Consider the following 26,748-nt stretch of genomic DNA (forward strand, 5'->3'; position numbering starts at 1 on the left):
TTAATAATATCAGGACTTTAAAGAGTTATGCTAAACAAGTGATACTCATTATTTTGACTACTTAAGTGAGTAAGAAGTATGTGATGAGCTGAGTTAGAACTCATCTGAGCCATATGTTTTTATTTTTAAAAGTTTACAGAATAAGCATGCATCCTTTTGCTTAGGTATTTTCTCACCATACAATTTTAATATTTTATCTATAGAATAAATATTCTAGCTTATTTTATTTATAATTACTAAGGACTTAAATAATGTTTTATTCATGTTAGCTTTCCCAGTACATCTATATACTTTAATAATATGACATAGAACTAAGACGCTGTTCTCAAAAGGATAAAAGAAGAGAAGAACAGTTTATCACTGAATTATCCATCCATAGCATAACATCTTGAACTCTTCACTGAAAAAAACAAAAATGGTCAATGAAATCAAACAATGCTCTCATGGCAACAGTTAATAGTGAAATATTACATGATAGGACATTAAAAACATTTTATTAATAGACTTCATTTTTTAGAGACATGTTAGGTTTACAGAAAAATTATGCAGAAGATACAGGTTTCCTTATGCCTTTCACACTATTCCTGTCACTCAGGCCTTTTCATTGTCTACAATTATAAGTCACAAGTTCCCATATTTGGAAAACCTTAATAGGCAATTATTAATAAAAGTAATTTGTTAACAGTCCACAGGCTTTCTTTTCCATTACAATAGTTTCAACATAACCTTGTCTTCAAGGACAATTGTCTAATTATTTCGCATATTTTATATATTTCCTAAGAACAAGATATTTATATGCACAAAGAATCATAGCTGAAAGAAAAACATTGTATTTTATTCAGGAGGATACTTTGAATCATGTTTAAGCATTTTAATTTCATCATGAAAAAATGTCATTTTTTTAATAACCTAGATAAGTAAGTCTAACTTTTTGTGACTCACTACATTATTTCATTTTTGAGGAAAAGAAACTTAACCAAATAACATAGAAGTGTCTATCTGTGGTATGAATAGATGGTGAAATAGTTTTACAAATGTTATTAACTCCTCTAACACATACCAGGATAAGGTTAGGAATAAAGTACAGTGCACATTATGCCCCGGACTATAGTATAGGGTGGTATAATATTGTGTTAGAAATGTATCTATCTCCTCACTCCTCTGAGAAGTAGTATGTGACCTTGTCCAAGTCATATGACTCCAGATCCTCCATCCCTTTCTCTGTGAAACAAAGTTTAACAAAGATCATTTCAAAATCTATTAGAATCTTAAAGATCTGTCCACTGTTAGAAGTCCATACTTATGGCAAGAACACATTGCTATATATTTTTTCATCTTGAACCAAAATACAATAAGCTAGCACTTTAAAAAATATTCCTTTTTTAGGGACATATTGTGGAGTGATCATTTATAGCTGAAGGAAGTTAATGTTACGTTTCGAAAAAATTTTCAATATTAATGTCAGCTACTGAATAGTGACCCGGGATGACCTATGCTAATAAGGGTCAAAAATTTCTTAGCATTCTTTTTTGTGCAATAACATTTACTGAGAGAAACAATATAACAATTTTATTTATAAAGTTATGAAAAAAGGACAAAGTCTTTTTTTGCCTTTCTTTTATTACACAGAATTGTATGAAACTTCACAAAAGATAATCAGTGCCCCAGGGAATTAGAAGCATTCAATTTGCTGATTAATTATCCTAATAACTTTGTGCTCTGATTGTCTTAGTAGTTTTCATTTGCTCTCATTTTTAAACGTCTTATTTGTATAGCCTTATTATATGAGAAAGAAAAGCAATAGCCAGATTTTTCTAAAAACCTGTCTGCAATTAGTTTGATCTGTGATAGTTAAAAGCTGCCAAATAACCAGAAAAAATTCTAATCTTTTTTATAGATTAATGTACCACAAGCATCACAAATTCATAAATTATACTATTTTTCTTCTTTAATTTTTAAAATTTCCAAAGATTTTTGAAATGTAACAAAAATGATACAATTCATTTTAATTTTACCAACCTTGTTCTTGCTCCAGAAAATATACAAATGATTTAACTCATTATTAATATTACATTAAATGAATTAGTTCTTAAAATTGTACTTTATTATATTTTAGCAACATGGCTGCAGTCTGTTGAACAATTTCAGCAAATGCTCTTTATTCTCTGTAAGTTTTTCATGCTTCCTCATCCAAAATCCATGGGATTTTATTGGACTCTATGAACATTACTACCATTCTATATAAAGAAATTAGAACCTAACTGATGAAAAACAGTATTACATATGAATCTTTCACATTAGCATTAAATGGCAGACTTTTCTGAGGGGCCAAATGCCTCATGTTTTTTTAAAAAAGGTGACATTGGATATTGTATTTATGTTTTTAGGATTTATAGATGGTAACCCATGCTCATTAGTTCCATAAGTGTTTAAATTATACTTTATGACTACTCAGGCTTCTCAGAAAATTTTATTCACCATTTACAAAGGATACTTATGGTTTTCTTGATGTCTTCAAGTTCCACATATATTTCAAGAGATTTTCTTAAGATATATAAGCATAGTTGTTTTTAATTCTAAGAAATGATAATATAGAAGCTAATGTCACAAAAATGTACATGACACACATTTTTGAAACTGATGATTTTTCATTTTAGTATTTTATATTATCAAAAAAAATAAAAACCATTTTTTTATTAGCTATTACATGAATCAGAAAGAAATGGAGTTTTCAAAGTATAGCAGAGTCTAATTAACTGGGCATACAGATGCCTATTGCAAATAAGTTTATTTTTTATATATAATATACAATAGTCCAGATTGTAGGGTAAGCCAGAATTAAAAGATTGAGTGATATTTATTGACAAGCGAAAGCAGATAAATCTCTCTCAAGTTCTAGCTGTGTTTCTAGAAGCATTTTTCATATTATTCGTGAACAATAATGAATGATTTGTGAACACAACTAAGAATTTTTGCACTTGTCTCCTTAGAGCATCCTTCCTCCAGATATCTGAATGGCTCTGTCCCTCTCTTCACTTATTTGGACTCTGGTCAAATGGCGCCTGGGCTTCCCAAGTGGCTCCGTGGTAAAGAATCTGCCTGCCAGAGCAGGAGAGGCTGATTTGATCCCTGGGTCAGGAAGACCAGCTGGAGAAGGAAATGGCAACCCATTCTAGTATTTTTGCCTGGGAAATCCCATGGACAGAGGAGCTTGGTAGGCTAGTCTATGGAGTCATGAAAGAGTCAGACACGACTTAGCAATTCAATGACGACGACACCAAATGACACCAGACACATCTCTTATTTCTTTTTCTAAAACAATATTCTTGATCCTATTGCTCTCTCTCACAAAAATCCTGCTCTTTTTCTGAATAAACATTTTATTTTGAATTTACTTTAGACCTACAGAAACATCACAAAGGCAGTGTAGTTAATTCCTGTATGCCCATCACCCAATTTGTTTCCCCTGTATTACAGTGGTACATTTGTCAAAACTAAACAAACAAACAAACAAACAACAACAACAACAAAAACCAGATGTTACTATGTTACTATTCTTTTTTGGGGAGGGGTGGTTCTTTGTTGCAATGCACGGGCTTCTCATTGCAGTGGCTCGTCTTGTGGAACATGGGCTCTAGACCGTGGGTGCTTCAGTAGTTGCAGCATACAGGTTAGTTGCTCCATAGCATGTAGAATCTTCCTAGACTAGGGGTCAAACCAGTGTCCCCTGCATTGGCAGACAGATTCTTAACCACTCACTGGACCATCAGGGAAGTCCCAGTATATTACTATTATCAAAATGTAAAACTTGAAATTTCACCAATTTTTTTCCGTGAGTTTCTCTTTGTATTCTAGGAACCAGTCTAGGATTCCTAGACAAGTTACATTTAGTTTGTCATAAATTACATTTAGTTGTCAAGTCTGCATTGCCTCCTCTGGTATGTGAAAAGATTTTAGTATTTCCTTATCTTTCATTATCTTACTAGTAAGTACTTTGCTAGTCAGGTACTTAGTCCTTGGGTTTGTTTGTAAAGTTTTCTCATGATTATAATGGAGATATTATTCCTATTACTTTGAAAAAAAACTTCTAAAATTTCTGAAAAGGCTATCATAATATATACTTATTTTATATCTATATAGCTTAGAATTTATTCTTCTAGAAAGAAACATCTAATTTCTCTCTCTCCTTTCTCTCTGTCAGTCTGTCTCTATTTCTACCCCTTTCTCCTTGTACCCATCTGTCCCTCTTTCCTCCTTAATCTGTTCTTTTTTCTTTAATTTTTATATATTTTAATTGTTTATAGGTCCATAATCTTTTTTCTCCACTCATATAATTATAATTAAGTACATTATATTTTTCAGCACCTTATTTGTAAAACTGCTTGCATCCTGGCATACATACAACAATGAACAAATAGTATATCTGACTACATGAGACTTAAATTCATGATAGAGGACATAAGTAGCAAATAATTAGGTAAATGTAGAAGGCTGGATGGTGGTAAGGATTTTAGAGAAAACAGAAGCAAGGCTAGATGTAATGCTAATTTAAATAGGATGGTCAGTAAAAAATTTACAACATGATTTTGAGGATATGAAACTGAATGAATAGAAGGAACATTCCATGGCAATCCATGAAGAAGTCCATGTAGAAGGAAGAGTAGTCTCAGTTACCCTTGAATGGAAAAGTGCTTTGCTTCGTCTGTTTGAAGACCATCAAAGAGAACAATCTGGCTAAATAGGAAAGACTGGGTGAGGAGTCAAATTTGAGATCAAAGAGCTGATTCAAATGCAAATCATGTAAGCTAGTTTATGTACTTTTACTGTGAGTGAGATGGAATGCTATCAGAAGATTTAGTTATTATGTGATTTAGATATTTTTTAAATTGCCACTTAGAAAATCCTAGGATTGGGTGAGTGAACAGCACAGGAAATAATCAGAGAGAGAAGCTAAGAGTTATTACAATAATCCAGTTGAGGAATCATGGTGGATTTTAGAAGTATATTAGTAATAGAAATGATGAGAAACAGTCAAATGCTGGATAAATTGTTAAGTTAGATCAATAGCATGTATTGATGGAATGGTGCTAGAGATGAATCAAATATGCTCTGAAAATTTAGGGCCTAAACTAATATAACAATTACCTTACCATTAATTAAGAAGGGAAAGATTTCAGAAGGAGCTTTAGAAGAGTGAAGATAAATATAAAAATTTTGACTTGGGACCCTTTTAATTTGTGATACTTGTTAAAATTAACTGACAAAATGTCATTTAGGTAGCTGGTTATGAGTATGGAGTTCAGATAAGAGGTTCTTTCTGAGGTTATATATTTAGATTTACCAGAATATAAATACAATTTAAAGCATTCACTCTCAATAGGGGTGATATCTCCCTCAAAGAAGTGAAAATTGATTCTTAGAGGGTGGAAAACTCTTGGCTATTACAGTGTGCTGTGACTTTCCATAGTTCAAACCTATATGACAAATTCATACTCTTAATATTTAATTTCTCTCATTAGGGAGAATATAAATTCAATTTAATTTTTCTCCTTAGGGAGATATTAATGGAAAAATGTTTCAGAAACATTGATTTAAATTTATACAATTTGACATGGTTATCTAAAATATGAGTTCATATAAAGAATAGAAAATTCTAAAGAATGGTCCCTGGGGCACCATAAATTATAGAAGTTCAAGAAATAATAATAATAAAAGCAATAAAAGAAATGAAGAAGGATTGGCCAGGGAGGTGGCATGAGAACCAGTGGGGTCCTATATACCAAGTGAAAATGTTTTTCAAGAACAAAGAAATAATATTCAGTGTCAAGTGTTATAGAAAATATGTTACAGAAAACATTATCAACAATTCTTTTGAATGCTTTACTGGTATGTGAAAGAAAAAAGCTACATAAAATGGAGGATTTTGTGTGTTTTTTGGTAAATAGTGAGATATTACTGTGAACCTGTATGCTTATGATAATAATATAGGAGAGGGAGTAAAGTGATATGAACAGATGAAAAGCCATTATCTGGATTAATATATTGGAATAATTAAGTTACTGTCAATTCTAATGAATATGAAGAGTTGACATTATCTATAATCACAATTTCAATATTATTAATTACAGGTAAGATAAAAACAGTACAGCCACAGAAGAAGATATATTGATATGTGTCAGTGATAGTCCTTGGAAAACTTTTCTCATTGTTTTTATATTCTCTACAAAATAAAAACAAGGTCATTAAGTGATAGTGAAGAGGAAAGAGTGTGTTGGAGTTTCGAGAGATGAAAAGGCATTTAATAAACTTAAAGGAGAATAGAAAAAATAACAAGGAAAGTATAATATGATTCCGGGTAGTTTTGATGTCCTATTTGAGATTAAGAATCATTAACTAAAGTGAGCTGACTTAACTATGGTTTTACATTTAACTGTAGCCATAGTAAATGCTTAAGTGGAGGCTGAGAACATGTGGAATTTTGTATTTGTTTTTATTTTCAGAGAAAGAAGAAAATGGATTAATGTTTACACAAGTAAATGATTGTAATGATGGACAGTGGAATCTAGAATGCATAAAGAAGAAATAAAAGAATGAAGGAACAGGGCTGGGAAAATTGGGAAGATCAATGGATGGAATTGAGAGCTATAGAAGCTGAGAAAATCATTTGGAGTCAATTGTGGTTTTGAGATTAAAAATAATTAGAGATTAGGATATTTGAAATTTAAATTATGAGAAAATGTTAGATTATTGGTGATGTCAAATTCTAGAACATTCTCATGTATATCATGGGCCTGGGTAAGATGGAAGACATATTCATAGTAGGGGGATGTTCAGGATTCTAAGAATAATTGATATTGAAAGACTATGTGCTTGGTTATTAAAACACCAAGAGCCATGACAGAGTAGTGTTGTTAATAGTAAAACATTTTTTAAAGAATAAGTGCAATTAACATCTGTAGATTGCAGAAAGGAGCGGTAGTGTATAACATCATATGATGTCATAGCAAGAATCTTAACTATGGGGATTTTAAGGAAAAGGATTTATAATGACATGTAGACAGTAATGTGTTTCATTTCACTTCTGCTAAATTTCTTTATCTAGCATAGTTCCTGGAATTTAGTAAGATCTCATCAAACATTTGTTAAAATGAATGAATCTGTTAATGCATCTGAAGAATGAAAGAAATTGATAGTAATTCTTAAAAATAATTTCTAGCTCTAAAATTTTAACATTTATACATATGAATATTACTCAACATGTTCTGTACATAGGGATAGTTATAATGAAAATGATGCTTAACAATTTGTACCACATCTAGTTTTACCTCATCCAGTCCAATTATTCCTTTAATTAAGCCCTATGCCATTATCTTTATTGTAATAAGTACTGGACTCAGCAATAAGTCATTTTTAGTGCTTTTTTTAAATTGCTCTAAAGCTACAATGGATAGATTTTTAAGTCTTTGAACACCAATCTTGGAGACAGAGTTTCTAATATCTGTTACAGGTCTTGCATGTTTTCTTATTCTAATTTCCTCCAAATTAGGATCCTACTAACAACCTACCACATCTTTCCCCAGTGGACACTCAGAGTCTCAGAGTTTGCGTCAAGGTTTATAAGTATGCCCCTACATTGTGCTCATTTTAAAACAATATTTATTTATTTTTGGCTGTGCTGGGTCTTTGTTGCTATGTGGGCTTTTTCTCTAGTTGTGGCGAGCTGGGGCTCCTCTCAAGTTGTGGTGTTTGGGCTTCTCCTTGTGGTGGCTTCTCTTGTTGCAGACCACAAGGGCTTCAGTGGATGTAGCACAAGGGCTCAGTGGTTGAGTTTCACAGGCTCTAGGGCACAGGCCCAATAGTTGTGGCACACGGGCTTCATTGGTCTGCAGCATGTGGGATCTTCCAGGATCAAGGATCAAACCCATGTCTCCTGCATTGGCAGGCGGATACTTTACCACTGAGGTACCAGGGAAATCCTCTGCTCATTTTTTATTTCAACTAGTTTTTAATATATATGTGCTGAATTATTTTTATTTTTGTAATTCTCTCTCTTCTTCCTATCTCCTGATTCAAAAGCTTAACTTGCATGTATAATTCTGTATAAGACCCTGACTTTATCTACATTCCAATCTGCCTTACCTAGTCCTCTGCATACTATGACTGCTTAGACCTTGATCATGACAAATGTAAAGGTTTCTTTAGAGAACTTTTTGTGTGTGGGACATAGAAAAAAAATGTGTAACGTGTTTCCAGCAAATGCCTAAATAAATGTACAGTTCTTTAATACACCACGAACCAACAGTACGTGCTGCCATGTATAAATGACAAAAGAAGTCAATGTAGGTTTTAGAATTGACAAAGCTATTCCATGAGGAAAAACAAACCTTAGTTCTGTTTAACACTATGTAGGCATTAGAGGAAGAGCTCCATGACACAAGTTTCAAGCCACAAAAGAAAAAAAAATTATATATATAGTTTAGTGATCTGGTTTACCAGGCAAGGAAATTGGAGTTCAAGGTAGCATGTATTGGAAGTAAAAGACTCATTCCCCACTCCTGATGATTTCTTCAGTGTAGGAGGAATGTGCTTTAGCTTTGAACTCCTGTTCTCTTTTTGTATTCTCACTAATTTTTCCCCTGGATGAATAAAAAATCAGTTGGGCATGACCATTTCAATTTCTTCCTCTCTTCACTCAGAATCTGACTTGCCACCATTGTGTCTATATGGAAGTTTTATATTATATTTAATTACTAAACTCAAAAATCCCTTCTAGTACATTTTAAAATGATTTTCTGGCATACTTATAACATTTTTGCTAGCTGCTTTCTTAAATTTCTTTCCTCCTTCTTTGCTCTTTAGCATGACTTACTCACATAATTTCAGTCTTACATTCTCCCTGTTTTCCCTGAAATAACCATGCTCCCCAAATAGTGATTATATGTAGTGGTTAGAAATTTAATCTCTGTACTTATGAGCTGTGATAAATTGAGCCAGTGACTTAATTTTGTTGTTGTTGCATTTCCACATGTGTAAAATGAGCTGAGTAAGTGCAGAAGTACTTCAGTGACTTTTATCATTCATCATTCTGCCCGGAGGAGACATAGCTCCTCCACAGCTTCTAGCACACTGGCAGATGGACAATCTCAGGACCTTTCTAATATATATGTTTTTTAATCTTATTCCCAAGAAAGTAGACACACTATTTACACTGTCTTAGGTAATCAAACCACATGTTGTTCATGTCGCTCAGTCGTGTCCACATGAATAACCTTATTTTCTTCAGTGGAGCACCTATTCTACAAAAGGTTCTAACAGTATGACCAAAGGAGAAAATCTGTTTTTCCACACTTCATGGAAAACATCCTGGTACATTTTTTTAAAACTACTGTGCAGAAATAATTTTAATGTTAATAAGGTAAAAAAACTGCAATGTAAAAATTGATTTGTTCATTGATAAGAGGAAATTCACATGTATGTCATAATGGCAAAACATCTTTCAATTTGTTCACTTACTTTGACACATACATGACATCTGAGAAAGCATTACACCCTAGTAAATAATGTGAATCCATGGTACATATGTGCATTCAGAATGAGAAAACAAGAGTTTTGACATGGTCATAGTATATCTTTGTAGAGCACCCATTCACTCACTTTTCCATACGGAAATAGTGATATTTAAGCACTGAATTTCTCCGAAGAGCACCTCTTTCTGGGGCCAAGAAGAAATGAAAAGATTATCTTCTTTTTGTTAAGAATAATGTTGGTGTGAGAGAACTCTATGAGTGAAAAATAGACATTTACATTAAAATGGAGAATTATTTGTTGCTTGTTTTTAACTATACTGGTTTTTGTCTTTTTTGTTCATTAACTATAGTTACAATTTTCTTATTTTGAAACCAGTCAAATCAAATTTACTGCTCTTTTTAGTAATAAAATTAAATGTCAATTTTGACAGGAACATTATTTTCTTTAGGGATAAACTTCAGGATATTTTTCAGAAATATATTTACTTTTCTTTAGGGATAAACTTCAGGATATTTTTCAGAAATATATTTACATAAAAAATGGATTTTTCAGTTCTTACTTCAAATACTTGCTAATCACTTTAGTATAAACAATATCACTGGCTTAAAATACAATTTAGAGATAAACTTTCTAGCATTTGCTTTCTGAAAATAAATTTCTATCTATCCAAAATAATTAGAGTCATCTAATATTGAGGTCAGACTATGCACTGTAATCGATCAGCAGCCTGGCAGTAATGGTATCTGTAAGAAATACATCAAACTAATGAGCAGCTAAAAGACACGAGAATAACTCTTGGTGCTTTAGATCTAGACTTTCAATGGCTGTCTGCAATACTTCAAAGACTAGGAGCATTAATTTTTTGAATATGTCCTTGAAGTAAATGTCTTAAATATTTTTTCCTTACAGTTGAAAATCAAATCAAAGCAATTTCAATTGAAATATTTATTGTAGAAACAATCATTGTGAATACATGAAAGTGAGCACCATTATACTCTCTTTTCTTGGTGTCTTGCCAAATGAATCCACCGTTGGTGAACAGAAACTTGGAGGCTTCCCTAATCTTGCTCTCTGGAAGAATTTATACAAATATAAATGAATAAGAAAAATAGCTTGTAATGCTTATGGTTTATAATTTTCAAACATATTTTAATACTTCAAATTTCTATATGCAAACACTTGTCTAATATGCATGGTGTTCAATAAATCTAACTGGTAAAATTTGTTTTCTTTACCATTTATTCCCCTTTTAGGAATAATGTTATACATATGACTCAGGTTGATAGTTTGTACCAGAGAAGTCCTTGGCTTAATAATGAGAATTATTGCCATTATTCTTATTTAACATGTACAATTACTATAAAAGAAAAAAAAATAAAATAAAAACTGTTATGGCTATCAGGTTTTCTTAGGAATTGGTTTGTTCCCAGAAGTATTTTACATGCATTGAAATAAAACAACCCTATCACATAATTTCTGTTGGTATTTCCATTCTTCAGTGAGACAATTGAGATGTAATATGATGAAGTAACTTGGCAAACACATTCAGTTAGTAAATAGTGAAAGTCTTGTTTGCTCCTGAGTAGTGTACGTCTTATGGAAGAAAGCAAGGAAGAAGTAAAGAGGCTCTTGATGAAAGTGAAAGAGAGAGAAAAAGTTGGCTTAAAACTCAACATTCAGAAAACTAAGATCATGGCATTTGGTCCCATCACTTCATGGTAAATAGATGGGGAAACAATGGAAACAGTGACAGACTTTACTTTTTTGGGTTCCAAAATCACTGCAGATGGTGATTGCAGCCATGAAATTAAAAGACACTTGCTCCTTGGAAGAAAATCTATGACCAAACTAGACAGCATATTAAAAAGCAGAGATATTACTTTGCCAACAAATCTCAGTCTAGTCTAGGCTATGGTTTTTCCAGTAGTCATGTATGGATGTGAGAGTTGGACTATAAAGAAAGCTGAGCTCTGGAGAATTGATGCTTTTGAACTGTGGTGTTGGGGAAGACTCTTGAGAGTCCCTTGGACTGCAAGGAGATCCAACCTGTCAATCCTAAAGGAAATCAGTCCTGAATATTCATTGGAAGGACTGATGTTGAAGCTGAAACTCCAATACTTTGGCCACCTGATGTGAAGAACTGACTCATTGGAAAAGACCCTGATGCTGGGAAAGATTGAAGGCAGGAGAAGGAGACAACAGAGATGAGATGGTTGGATGGCATCACCGACATGATGGACATGAATTTGAGTAAGCTCTGGGAGTTGGTGATGGACAGGGAAGTCTGGCGTCCTGCAGTCCATGGGGTCACAGAGAGTCGGACATGACTGACTGACTGAACTGAGTGTAGGCTTGTGCTGACACTTTATGTAATTATGTACTGCTCTCCTACATTAAGGGTTTCCCAGATGGTGCACTGCTAAAGAATCCACTGCCAGTGCAGAAGATGCAGGATATGTGGGTTCCATCCCTGGGCCAGGAAGATCCTCTGGGGTAGGCAATGGCAACCCACTCCATTATTCTTGCCTGGAGAATCCCATAGACAGAGGAGCTTGGTAGGCACAAAGAGTCAGACATGACTGAGTGACTAACGCTTTCTACAGTACCAATTCTTGCATCATATCTAGATGTGAAAAACAAATTAATAATTTAATAAATTTAATCTAGTTTTTCAATATAAGCAAGCCAATTTTTGCAGATACCAATTACACATTTACTGCAGCCAAAATGGAATTAATATCAGGGTTAATTTTTAGAGCACAAGATAACAAATCATGATATAATACATCTCATAGTGTATCAGATAGTGTGAGTGAGTGATAGTCACTCAGTAGTATCTGACTCTTTGTGACCCCAGGCTAGACAAGATCACTGGAGTGAGTTGCCATTTCCTTCTCAAGATAAGCCCTCAGGTATTTGTGTATTATTTGCATACTCCAAATATACAATTTTCACTATATTTAAATTGTCTTTTTAGTATCTGTGTATTCCAATGAATATTTATCATATTTGAGCTTTACAATGGTATTCAGCAAGCAAATAAATAAATAAGAAACAGCTAATAGGGTAATTATAATTATACTACATTATAAATAATAAATTGATGGTAAAAAGCTCACCTATTAGCAAAGTCAAAAGACAATTGATAAATGGTGAAAATATATATCCAGCCTATCTCACAAACCAAATCTAATATACTTGATTTGTAATAAGTTCCTAAAGATTAGAGAAAATAAAGACCAGGAAGCATATAGTGAAAGGGTAATATATGAACACATTAGTGACAGAAAAGGTAAATACAAATTTCTCTATAAAATATAAAAAGATGTTGCATATAATGAGAAAGTCTAAATAAAATTATGATTTCTCATCTATCATAGTGACAAAATATCTCACTTAACAATGCTGGGCAGATGAGCCTGGTGGGCTACAATTCATAGGGTCACAAAGAATCGGACACAACTGAAGCAAATTACCATGCATGCATGCAAGCATGCTATACAGCACTAATGAAAATGTAAATTGTCACAATTCTTATGGAGAGGAACTTGATATTTAGGGATATTACATGTATACCTCTATTTTATTACAGCAGTCCCATTTCCAAAAATCTGTCCTAAAGATACACTTGCAAAGTGGCTTATGAACAAAATTATATGCCCTGGTATTATTTGTCATAACAATGTTAGAAACAATCAAAATGGCCATCCATAAAGGATTGTGTGAAAAAATGAAAAAAAATTATACAGTCACAAAATAGAGTACTAAACTCTTGTAAAACCACATAAGCAACCTCCATACACTAGTATGGAGTGAACTCCACAATCTATTGTTTAATGAAAAATAGTAAGACACAGAATATACATGATACTGCCTTTTGAATAAGAAAGTGGAAAAAATGAACACACACACACTATGTTTATATTTGCAGAAAAACTAATGAACACAAAACAGAAACTACTAAAATTAAGCACTGCAGATGGTGACTGTGGCCATGAAATTAAAAGATGCTTGCTCCTTGGAAGAAAAGCTATGACCAACATAGACAGCATATTAAAAAGCAGAGACATTACTTTGCCAACAAAGGTCCATCTAGTCAAAGCTATGGTTTTTCCCGTGGTCAAAGAGTCGGTCACAACTGAGCACTGAACTGAACTGATAAAGAGGGAGTAACAAAGTAGAAGGAACAGGGATGAAAAGAATTCCTGTGAATGTACTTGTACTATAACTTTGATATGCGAATCATATCATTATTATGTTTTATATAATCAGAAAGTTAAACGAATGTATAAAGAAAAATCTAATTAAAATTAATTGAAATAAATAGAACTAATTATATATAATTTTGGTGATACAACCTCATAGAGCAGGAAAAATCAGTCCAAGTGTTTATGCAGTCTCAAAGCTGTATATCTAAGGGCAGAAAACAAGTGCAAAGAAATCTCAAATTTTATCAGTTCAGTTCAGTTGCTCGGTCGTTCCAACTCTTTGTGATCCTATGGACTGTAGCACACCAGGCCTCCCTGTCCATCATCAACTCCCGGAGCTTACTCAACCTCATGTCCATTTAGTTGGTGATGCCATCCAACTATCTCATCCTCTGTTGTCCCCTTCTCCTCCTGCCTTCAATCTTTCCCCACATCAGGGTCTTTTCCAATGAGTCAGTTCTTTGCATCAGGTGGCCAAAGTATTGGAGTTTCAGCTTCAACATCAGTCCTTCCAATGAATATTCAGGACTGATTTCCTTTAGGATGGACTGGTTGGATCTCCTTGCAGTCCAAGGGAATTTCAAGAGTCTTCTCCAACACCAGAGTTCAAATTTTATTCTGTCATATTATTGTCATCTTGTGCAGACTTTATGTATAATTTCTGACATGGTAGGATAAAGAAATTAAGTAAGTATGGTATTATTTAAAAAAAAGAACTTTTCAGCATGTATAAAAATATCCTTTCAGCATAAAAGGTAAAAATAGTAAAGCTTATATTTGATTGAATAAAACAATGCATATTGTTTTTTATATTCTTATTTCCGAATGCATGTTCTAACCCTGTCCATTGAAAATATATAAGGGCAATAGAAATACAGTGGTAATAAACCACCCCTAGCAGCCAGATTTTTGTTCGTTAAATGACTTTCAACAATAGAAATCATGAGGAAGCTCAGAGAAAAGCTCTTTTAACTGCTGGGCAGGAAACTCAAGAAGTTGGGAGCATAATGTTGAACATAAAGAATGGAAGGTACCAAAGGATTATGGAATCTGTACAGAAGACACAGAAGTCATCTTAAGTCTCATTGCTTTAGTTTAGAGTCCATTGTGATTTGAAAAGAATGATCACTAAACTATGTAGAAAATGCCAAGTATATAAATATCCCAGAATATATAGATAGATATAGAGGTATATATAAGCACAGAGAAACAGATCAATGCTCCTTATGGAACACTTGAGTTTGCTGGTGTACTAACTCATCATGATGAGCACTGATAGTTAAATGAGAAAAATTAAAAAGTTTTTCTGCACCTTCTGTTTAGACTACATTTCAGTGTTGTTAAACAGTACTAGATGTGGCAGGAAGGATGGTTTAAAACACAGGATAATTGAAACTAATAAACGCAGAATGACTGAAAGAACTAAAAAAGTCACAGTTTTGCAGTTGCTAATATGATGTCTGGTTTAGGCAATGGTGTGATTTATATTACTTATTCTCCCAAATAAAGAAGTAGGGCTTCTGTGGTGGCTCAGCGGCAAAGAATCTGCCTGCAATGCAAGAGCTGCAGGAGACCGGGAGACAGGGGTTCAATCCCTGAGTTGGGAAGATCCTTAGAGGAGGTAGTGGCAACCCACTCCAGTATTCATGCCTCGAGAATCTCGTATGCAGAGGAAAATTGTGGACTACAGTCCATAGGGCTGAAGAGTCGGACACAACTGAAATGACTTAGCACGCACCCATGCAAGGTAAAATAGTAAAGATAGAAAGGAAGAAAGAGTTAATTGCATTCTATCCCAGAAGGTTTTTATATTTTTTAATCTAAAATTAAATTCCCTTCACTTGTAAAAAGTTCTATGCTCAGCTAGGAGGCTGCTATGAAACATTAAACACTGTCCATTCTTACTGTGATGCTGCATTAATACTGCATAATATCAATATTTTATATTAAAAATGTTAATTATCCCTGAGATTCTGGAATGCCTAACAGTGCTAAAGTACTAGTGCACTAATTTTATTTTTAATTCATTTTCTTTTTTCTATTGGCTGTTCTCCCTGGCTCTGATTCTTCTCCCTGCAGTGAGAAATGAGTTAAATCAGTGCTCACTGTCAACCAGAACAGCCTTGGAACTAAGTTAATCCATCACCTACTGACAAAAGGTTAAAAATATTGAATATCAATATCCAGAATGTTTTCCAACTCACAGCAATTGTTTGGCAGTGTTGACGTCTAAGCTCTGGGAATAAAGTGCAAGTTTTTGGCATTTTCTGTGTCCCTGGAGTTACCTTCTGAATGTACTTTATGTATGAATATAAATGTAAGCTTTTACTTTTAATGTAGTTCTTACTAGATATATAAAATTTTTGAAATAAGATAATACAACAATAAAATGTGAATATCTACTTTCATAATAAAAGCAGACTTTCACAACTGATTTTCAGAATTATCAGCTGGATCTATTGTGTATAGACTCATGCTTATTCATGATTATCTGATCACACATTCAGACTTGTCACCTACAAAGACTGAACAATAGGATCATTATTTTTTTTGAATGAATTTAACTCAGTTAACATATGCAAAGAACTTGTTAGATATTGGAAAAATTAATGCAAACAATTATGCACGTGAACACATGGAATCAGTAATCTAGTAGTTCAAGATAAGGTGTGTGTGTGTGTGTATGTGTGTGTGTGTGTTTGAGTATAGATGAATTATAGAGAAAAATATATTAAAGATATATGATAGCTTAGATCAAAATTATTTTGATCTTTGACTATGCACTTTGAAGTTACTTCAGTGACATTTGAAAATTTTAAAAAGTAATAAAATGGGCTTAAAAATAGGAAAAAAAATATGATCAGTGTAGACCATTGGTCTCTCTTGTATCTCATCCATTCTTATACAGAAAATATACCGTGAAGCAATGGGTATAGGAGAATGGATAAAAATATTAAAGTTCCCAGCTGACTTTTAAAAATACAGTCTGAATGAATGGAGAGGCTATAGGGTCCTTGATCACAAAGTCCTTAATGATAAGAACAACAGCAACAATAACCATTAGTTCTGCAGAGGCAAGAAACATAACGTTTACCTGGGGATGTTTTAAATCAGGAACAGTTACAGAGACTGTGAAGAATAGGGATCTTCCATCCAGCTGAAGCAAGATTATATGCTATTAAGAAGATTTTATAGGTAAAGAGCAATTATAGTATTCTGGTGTGAACTAATGAGGGTCCAGGTCTAGGGTTTGTGTCATGACAAATTGACTATAGGAAATGGAGGTAATATAAACTTGGAGACAATATCCATTTGATTTGCTAGATAGAGTGAGATATGATTCCATAGTTTTAGGTTTCAATGATTCACAGGATATCCATAAAGCTGTGATGCTTCCTGGAATGTAAGAAAGAAAAAAACTCAAGGATGAGAATATGTAGACATTTATACATGTGTGTTTTTATAGATGTATACATACATACACACCATTGTCATTTGGAAAGGAATATATCTCTGTGGGCTTAATATTGAATTTTAGTAGTCTCCACGAGTATCTGAATGGTGATTTTCAGAGGGCAGGGTAGGTGTATGACCCGAGGGCATAGTTAAGGATTGAATAGGCATCATCAACATAGAAAATCCAATAAAAGAAGTAGAGATTATTTCTACTTGTTTATTGAAATCTCATCTTAGGCTGAGTAGGAATAAATTTTAACATATTCATTTTATAGATTTTTTTTCTCAAGATTTCATCAGTATTTGGACAGGAAATATTTTACTTAACAGTTTTATTTTTTCTTGTATGCAAACATCAACCTTTTTTTTTCATTTTATTATGTGGTTGCACAGGATCCTGTTGATTTTGTGACCAAAAGGTTTCTAATACCAGAGGTTTTTATAACATATTAGAATTACTAGAGCTCTTCAGTTATCAAATCCTTAGGACAACCACAAAAGTGAATTGGTAATTTTCATTTATATAGTATTGGGCAAATTATTTTTTGGCCTTATATAGAATGTGTGATAATATCTGTATAGAGCTTTAAGACAATATAGGACTATACATATTTCTTCTAGTGAAATGAAAGATTTAGGTTGTTTCAAGCCTTTTGCTATTACGATATACACGGTGGCATAATGCTTTGTACACGCCTGCCAGAGTTTCGAGGTCATATTCTATGAGTGTAATCCATAGGTTATGGATATCATCAACTATAATTTAAAATGTTAAATTGCTTCTGAAGTTGTAAGACAGGGATATGATATATACTTTCTTCATATTGATCCATACTTTTCCAATTGACTTTGCTATCATTCATTCATAAAATTCACATCAGTAGTAACTACTGACTACTAAAGAACTGTGTGCTATGTCATAAACGCTGTTGCTCAGCAGTGTAAAAATTAAAATGCAATACCTCTCTACCTCTGTTTTTCATTTACTTTTTTATCTCAAGAACTCTCTCTGATTTTTTTTCTAATGAAGAAAGAAAAATTGTGAAAAAATGAAGAAAAGTAATCTATAAAATGAGACATTTGATAGCAATGTAACATTGGGGCAAAACAAATGTGAGAACTGTCAATATTTGAGAATTCAGTAATGTTCTGTACACCAAGGTCTGGAAATAAAAATTTGCCTCTGAGAAGTATACTATAAATATAACATCTAGTTAATAACCATAGAGACACACAAAATGATCTTAGTCAGACTTCTAAGGTGGTAACATTTGACCATATCTGTAGTAAATTATATGTAACAAGTCTAAAGAAATAATTCCTCAGTAAATGACAGTAATGTTACCACTAAAGCATAGACTATCTACATTATTTCAAGTTGTATAGAAGCCCTGTCAAAGAAAGAATGTGTTAGAATTTGTTTTCCAAAGCAGTAGCAACTAAACAAACATGGCAATTAAATTTTAATTATAACTTTACCCAAATTAAAACTCATTTAGTTATAACATTCACATTCCAAGTGTTCAACAGCCAGAAGTGACTAGTGGTTACAATGCTGTAACAGCAGACAGAACGGTTCCATGGTCACAGAGAATTCTACTGGATAGTGCTGGTTTTGACCATAGATTTCACATATTTAGATATCACTGTGGGTATGACATCCTAAGTTGTAGTTCAACAACTTGCACTATTCTAATCATATTTCTAGACATATTCTCACTGTGTGACAAATTCATAAAGCTATCCTAACATGACACTCTTACTGAGGTACTTGACTGCTCTTCTGGCAACTATGTCACTAAAGAACCTTTACATCATTGTATCTTCCCATGTTCACGTTTTGTCTGTTAGTATAGAAGGAACTTCCCATGAATACTCAGTTATGGATCTATAATGTCAACAAGACACACACATGTACATACACACAGTCAGGTCCCCAGAAAGCGGCTCAGGTCTACAGCTCCCACTTCGTTACCTTTCATAAATAACCGACCACTTTCAAAATGTTGGGACTGCCCTGGTTACTCAGACAGCAAAGAATCTGCCTGCAAGGCGGGAGACCCAGGTTAACTCCCTGGGTTGGGAGGATCCCCTGGAGAAGGGAATGGCTACCTGGAGAATTCCATGGACAGCAAAGCCTGGTAGGCTACAGTACATGGAGGATGCAAAGAGTCAAAAATGACTAAGCAACTAATACATATAAATTAAAAAGTAATACCATCCTATTGAACTGAGCCTATTATACAGAATGAAGTAAGTCAGAAAAACAAGTATCATATAATAACACATACATGGAATCTAGAAAAATTCCAGTGATGAATTTGCAAAGCAAGAATAGAGAGGCAGACATAGAGAGGAGACTTGTGGACACACAGGGGAAGGAGAGGGTGGGACAAATTGAGAAAGTAGCATTGAAACATGTGCATGACCATATATAAAATAGATAGCCAGTGGGAATTTGCTGCATGATGCGGAGAGCTCAGCCCGGTGCTCAGAGACGGCCAAGGCGGGGGGATGGGGTGGGGAGTGGGAGGGAGATTCACGAGGGCTCTTAAATGTATACGTACACCTATATATATGTGTACCTATGGCTGATTCACGTTGTTGAATGGCAGAAACCAACACAACATTGTAAAGCAATTATCCTCCAATTACAAATTTTAAAAATAAATGAAAAAAAGTAATATTATCTTAAGAATTTTTTCCACAAGATAGTTAAGTTAGTCCAGTGAGACTTTAGACTGCACATTTGTAAAAGGTACAAAATGTAGCAAAAATCTCAAATGTAGTGGTTGAAACAATTCTTCTCAGGAGACATCTTCAGTTTTTTCATTATTTCACTTCTGCTGACTTTGTGTGCCTCACTTCTGGGACTTCCTCATTTTTCCTCAACCTCTAACCACTTTAATGGAGCTATGGCTGTTACTACAGTCTTTTTTTTTTTTTTTTAATGAGAAATGTACTTTATTATTTTTTTCCCAATTATTTTTATTAGTTGGAGGAGGCCAATTACTTTACAATATTGTAGTGGTTTTTGCCATACACTGACATGAATCAGCCATGGATTTACATGTGTTCCCCATACCATCCCCCTGGGTTTTCAACTCATTGACTTGAATGTGTTGCTTTCGTCCTCAGGGACACTCATCACCTAAGTTATTCTTCCGTTCTACACCTATTCACCCTTGGAAGACTGATTAAGCATAAGCCCTCAGGATTCATCCTTGACCATCTTCCTTTCTCCGCTTTGGGTGAGTTTTCTCTACTTTGCATTCCCTGGTACCTTTCCTTCACAGCATTAACTGTGCATTTGTTCAATTTTATTAGATTTTATTTAAAGTTTCCATTGTTTAATTATTTTTAATCATTATTATAGATAGTAAACCCCCTTAACTGTATTGTCACTTCACTAAGGTTAGTGGTTTTATCTCAAGAATAATCCACCTCTGATTTAAAACCTGGCAGATACATAATAAACATTTGTTAAATGCATTAAGAAGGCAAGACAGAGCTAAGATATCTAAGGAATAGTAACGCTACTTTTAAACTGACCATGAAGCAAGACTTCTTAGATAATTTGAAGTTTTCTATTACTTTGTTTTAGATAACTGAAATGCTTTCTTGTAATTTATTCCCTAAAGTTATGTTGGTTTAAAATTGAGAGATTTCTCTATGTTCTATTGTGCTTGAGAACTATGTATTTTTTTTTTTTCAGTTTTAACCACATTAAAATTCTAATTTTGTTTTTGTTAGATGGCTATGAAATCATGTACTTGCTTTCCTATTAAAAAAGGTGCTTTTGTATCAGTTGAAAATTTGTCACCTGAGAGATGTATTCCAAATCCTTGTAAGATAATTCAACATGTAACAAAGTTTGAGAGTCAACATTAGTCAGACCTAGAGGATTAAAACATTCCCTATGTCTGAAGAAAACTCTGTTTAGTCTGCCCTTAAATCCTAAACTGGATGATAGACTGCAGAACAACTATACTCCTATATATATATATATATATATATATATATATATATATATATATATATATATATTTAAGACATGGCAAGTCACTGCATCCAATCCATGACCCCTGGCACTACAGAAAACACTTTAGTTTAATGTCACAGAAACTAAATGTACTAATACAGACTGAAGATCATTATTTGGTTGTTTTTTGTTTGTTTGTTAATTGAACTGTGGGTGACTCAAAAAACATTTTATTGCGGTATAACTGACATAGAAACAGTTGTACATATTTAATATGCAGAACTTGAGTTTGGAGACGTCTGTATCTTTGAAGCATCATCATAATCAATGCCATAAACATATCCATCACCTCCAGAATTTTTCCCAATCTTCTTTATTTTTGTGATAAGAACACAATATAAATTCTGCTCTATTAACAATTTTTAAAATATAGTATACAGTATTGCTAACTACAGGTAATATGCTGTATACTACAACTCTAGGACTTAGTTATCTCATATAACTGAAACTTCATACCCTTTACCAACACCTTCTTGCCTCACCCTCCCCTTAGCCCTAGGTGACCACCATTCTGTTATCTGTGAGCTTGACTATTTTAGATTCCTCACATGAGTGAGATCATAAAATATTTGTTTTTCTGTGTCTAGTTTACTTCACCTAGCATAATGTTTTCCAGGTTTATCCATGTTGTCACAAATGGCAAGATTTCTTTCTTTATTAAGGCTGAATAATATTATATTCCATATAAACTGGTGTAGCCACTGTGGAAAACTGAAACATGGAAGTTACCTGAATATGAAACTTATTAAAAATTTAAAATGTAACTATCATATGATTTAGTGATTTTCACTTCTTGGTATATACCCAAGGGAATTGAAATCAGGATTTTGAAGAGAAATTCGCACTCCTGTACTTATTTCAATATTAGTATTCACAATTATTATTTAATTTATATGGCAAAGATTTCAAATTGAAAGTGAAATGAAATTTTAAACCTGGAAATATAGTAAAATGTCAGTCTTTATAGAAAAAAGTCCTCTTGTGTATCATCTTTAATACAGTTTCTAAGGAATATCATTTATTTCTCTTTATGTTAATTATGAAGCATTTCATAAAAAAGTAGAAATTGTAGATTACATTTTTCAAATACATACTTCTGACCTAATTTTTATTACTATAGTTACCAAGGTCATGATTATTCTCATCCCTTAATTCATTATTTTATAATATTACAAGATATTAAACATGACTATAATCAGTGTTAAACAGAAAGAATCTTATATATTAAACAAAGGATCTCTTACAAAGTGTACAGTACTTAGAAAGTTTTGTGATTGTGTCCAAGTGATTGGTCAAATTTGACACATATATACACAGGAGTAGATCATTTATTAATATCCCTTCCTGTACATGACAAAATTATTTTGAGTAATAATTATGTAATGAAACAAATAATATATGGCCAAAAGAAACTCAGACAGAGATAATCTTCTTGCATTGACCACTGTGTGTGTGTGTGTGTGTGTGTATATAAAAAACCAAAGCAGTAAATAAATAAATAAAATTTGATAGTATGGTAAAAATTGCTTTATTAATATATGTCAATTACATCTATGTATTTTTTAAAGAAAGGGAAAATCTTAATTATTAATAAATAATGTGATGAACAGGGAAGCCTGATGTATTGCTGTCCGTGGGGTCGCAAAGAGTTGGACACGACTGAGGAACTGAACTGAACTGAATAATTTCTTACATATAGAAGAAATGGTAGTATAAAGGAACGCCAGATAGTCCTGTGATGGGGAGCAACTACCTGCTCTCCCTAGAGAAACTAAAGGTAATAACTCTTCATGGTATTGTCTGAAATGCAAATATTTAATATTGATTTCTTTCCCCTGTGAAGGTTGCTGTTTTTGCTAGTTTTTCCTTTGTTTAGTAATTTGCCCAGGTTAGATCTATGAAACTGGTTTTCCCTGTAATGATCGGCATTTGATCTTTCTTAGCCTTGTTTGTTTGTGTGCGTGGTTTGTTGATATTACTTTTTAGCCTGTTCTTCTGGGTTTACCTCCATGTTTGTATAACTTAGAGGTCAGCCTGTGACGGGACAGCCATGTTTTCAAACGCCTTAATCCAGTAAGGCACTCATTTTCCGGTGGGTCTCTGGGTGGCAGGGAAGGGAATTCAGGGTTTTCAGGGTTGCCCTGGCTTATACTTTTCACAGGGCCTTGTGGCCTCTCTGCGGTGGGCAGAGGCACAACTTCAGGATTGGCTGGGAGTGTTGGGTTAGCTTGAGCCCTCTCTGAGCCTCCCCTGTGCAGATATACTATCTCAGGCGGGTGTATGTTTGTTACAATCAAGACAAAATCCTCAGGGAGACGAGGTAGCCTTCCTGACTGATCAACCTCTGAAATGATCACTTCCACAGACAGTACTGATGTAACATCCAGTGCTTGAAAATGGGTGATATTCCCCTTGACCATGACAGAGAGAAGCCATCCTCAGACGACCCTTTACCCTGTAGAACCTTCATGCCTACTAACGGCATGGGGTGGGTGGAGGGGCAGAAGGAACGGGGCTGATGAGAGCAAGCCTAGGGGGAAAAAAGAATCCCAGAGTGTGTTCTCACTCCAAGTTTGGCATGTTTTTCCCCAAGAATAAAGGCTTCTGTGACTATTGCACACCTTTGAACCATTTCCAGAGCACTGAAATGTTTACTTCTGTCAATTTTATTGAGCTTTATAGTTGTTTTTTGCAGAAAAAAGTTTTCTGATTGCCTCACTTGCTATAGCGACAATAATTCTTGTTCTCTCTGAAATAGATGCATGTTCTTGCCTGGGTCTTAGTAGGTACTTCTGCCTCTGCCTGGTTGCTCTTCACACATACAGGTACTTGATTTACTCCCTCAATTAATTCAGGCTTCACTTTTAGTATCTTCCTATTGGGAAAACCAGTCTTCCCTGTACAAATATATTCTGCTCTGTATCATCTTCACCTTTTATTTTGTTTTGTCCCACTTATCACCTCTTATATACCTCTTCCTTAACTCACAATGGGGTAATGCCATGATAAAACCACCATAAGTTAAAATATTGTAAGATGACAATGCATTTAACACACCTAACCTACTGAACATCATAGCTTAGCTTAGCATATGTTAAAAGTGCTCAGGATACTTCATTAGCTTACAGTTGGACAAAGTCATCTAACATAAAGCCTATTTTATTATATAGTGTTGAATATGTCTGCAATTTATGGAATATTGTGCTGAAAGAGAAAAATGGAATGATTGTTTGGGTACAGAATGGCTATAAATACACTGGTTGTTTACCCTAGTAATCATGTGGCTGACTAGCAGTTGTAGCTTGCTGCTGCTGCCCAGTATCACATAGTGTACCAGATTTTCACATATTGCTAGCCCAGGAAAATATAAAAATTCAAAATTGGAAGCATGTCTTTTACCAAATGCATATTGCTTTCATACCATTGTAAAATTGGAAACTCTAAGTCAAATCAGGGTAAGTCAGGGACCACCTGTACAAGATACTTATTTTATGCCCCCTCTCCTGATATGATAGCCAACTTTTTTTCATTCATTGCTGTTTTCTCAAAATGTACAAATAATATCTGGTACAGAAGAAATGCTTAATAAGTACTGAATAAATGAACAAGTTAGTGATTGAGTGAACAAAGGAAAAGGTAAATAATAAAGCATACTTTGCCAGAGGGTTTTTTCCTCTTTTGAGATAGCACTAAAGACCACTGAAAGGAAGAAATGATGGTCTTTAAGATTAAGTCACCATTGTATTTTCCATTCAGTTTCCTAGGAGGGTTTTAATATCTTATGAATAGTCTTTGAAAAAGCCTCTCGTCCTTTTCATGACTTAATATGGCTTGAGGACATTTCTTCAAGGAATATCTATTTCTTGAATGTGGCAGAGGATCCCAAAGTCAGAGCTAGCATTAAAAAATCATTATTTTTCACACTTAAAGAACAATACAGTGTATAATCACCCCCACTAGTCTAAAGGTACTACAGGAAACATTTTCTATAACATTATCACAAGACAAAGTTGATATCTGCATTAACTACTGAAAACCAACAGTTTAACATAATAATGTTTCCGAGGGTCCTATTGAATAGGGAGATATCAGGGACACAAGAGTAACTAATGAACAGGCAGAAAACAGAAGACCAAACAACTAAAAAAAAGAATGAAACAAACAGTGGAGGTGCTATAGTAGTTGAAGGGAAGAGGAGGCAAAACTAATTGGCCTGTTGGAAAGCTTTAATAAGAGGTGGTATAGATGAAATATGCCTTCTTTTTTCTGCGTCTTTATATAGAGTGAAGTAAACTCTTATCAGTACACTTCATTGAATACTTAGTAATAAAATGACCAACAGATAGACAATGAACAAGTCAGTGGAACAAATAAGTAAGAATGAGACTGTTAATTCTTTTTTTTTTCAGTAAAATATGTTAATAAGTAATAGTGTACAATACACATGTAGTTTTAAAATTCCTTGTATTAATTATTAAACAATGCATTTTATGTATTCTGATGCAGCATGTTTTTACAACATGTAAACAACCAAGCCATTGACTCATTTTATTTAAGTAGCCCTGTTGGAATTTCCAGAGCTACTTTGGAGCCATGATTTTTTCACCTACAGGATGTTCCTGGATTTACTAAATCAACTTGAAACCATAGAATCTTTTTTCCTATATTGTAAGAAAAAAAGTTTCAAATACGTGAAACATACTTTAAAAGAAACCACAAAGCATTAATTTTTGTAATTGGCTACCACACTTGAAAGAAATCATCTAGAGAAATACATAACAATTTCATTCAGTCACCTCTGATGCGACATGTGTCACTTTAGAAAAAAAGAAAGTGGCCCAAGATCAGCTCTCTAAGTCCATCCAAATGCAAAGAGAAAAATATAGTTGGCTATTTGATGCTTCACCTTAAAATGGAAAATCCATATATTTAGAAACACTTTTTTCATTGAGTAATATACATTAAAAACTCTTAAAATAAGATATTTTTAATCCAGATGGGAATATGTTGCTTATTTACTTTAAATTCTATGTTTCAGTAGATATTTGTTTACCATACTAATGGATTTACACCATCAAACATACACAAAATTTATTTAGAAGGCATAATTTTACTCTGAGTATAAGTAAAGCAAGGATAACTAATGTCTCTGACCAAGACATATTGATCTCTAGAAAGGTAAGGTATTTACTAAGTACTAGAGGAGGGCACGGCAATCCACTCCAGTATTCTTGCCTGGAGAGTCCCATGGAGAGAGGAGCCTGGCAGCCTACGGTCCATAGAGTCGCAAAGAGTTGGACATGACTGAAGTGACTTGGCACATACCAAGCAGTCCAGCCTTACATTTTCACACACTAATCATTCAAACCACAATCCAGGTGAAAGATGTAATTCTGTGACTTCCTATGCAGTATTTTTATGCATTTCATCTCCTAATTTTATCATTTTAAACCTGTTAACCATAAAGCAAAACATTTTTATATGTTCTCTTTGGCTTTAATACAAAATAACACA

This window comes from Cervus canadensis, chromosome 9 (genome assembly GCF_019320065.1).
Source record: "Cervus canadensis isolate Bull #8, Minnesota chromosome 9, ASM1932006v1, whole genome shotgun sequence".
Classification (NCBI taxonomy): Eukaryota; Metazoa; Chordata; class Mammalia; order Artiodactyla; family Cervidae; genus Cervus; species Cervus canadensis.